General features: G+C 53.6%; 1 protein-coding gene across 1 annotated transcript in view; it reads left to right on the top strand.

Moving 5' to 3' along the window:
• LOC107677667 (ephrin type-B receptor 4-like) overlaps positions 1-539 on the top strand; it is a gene marked incomplete at its 3' end in the record, with an annotated part of 22,571 nt that overhangs the window by 19,778 nt on the left and 2,254 nt on the right. The window lies entirely within an intron of this gene.

The raw sequence follows: 539 nt of genomic DNA, 5'->3' as shown, positions 1-539 counted from the left end.
TCTGTCTGATGTCGGGTCAGGTGTGTCGCCCTCTCTCACCTCTCTCTCTGTCTGTCTGATGTCGGGTCAGATGTGTCGCCCGCTCTTACCCGTCTCTCTCTGTCTGTCTGATGTCAGGTTAGATATGTCACCCACACTCACCCGTCTCTCTCTCTGTCTGTCTGTCTGTCTGATTTCGGGTCAGATGTGTCGCCGTCTCTGTCTTTCTGTCTGATGTTGGGTCAGATGGCTCTCACCTGTCTCTTTCTGTCTGTCTGATGTCGGGTCTGATGTGTCGCCCGCTTTCACCCGTCTCTCTTTGTCTGATGTCGGATCAGATGTGTCGTCCGCTCTCACCAGTCTCTCTCTGTCTGTCTGTCTGATGTCGGTTCAGATGTGTCACCCACTCTCACCCGTCTCTCTCTCTCTGTCTGATATCGGGTCAGATGTGTCGCCTGCTCTCACCCATCTCTCTCTCTCTCTGTCTGATGTCGGGTCAGATATGTCACCCACACTCACCCGTCTCTCTCTCTGTCTGTCTGTCTGGTTTCGGGTCAGAT

This window comes from Sinocyclocheilus anshuiensis, unplaced genomic scaffold (assembly GCF_001515605.1).
Source record: "Sinocyclocheilus anshuiensis isolate Anshui unplaced genomic scaffold, SAMN03320099.WGS_v1.1 scaffold841, whole genome shotgun sequence".
NCBI lineage: Eukaryota > Metazoa > Chordata > Actinopteri > Cypriniformes > Cyprinidae > Sinocyclocheilus > Sinocyclocheilus anshuiensis.
Note: the sequence above shows the minus strand (reverse complement) of the source record. Positions and strands in the feature narration are given on the sequence as shown.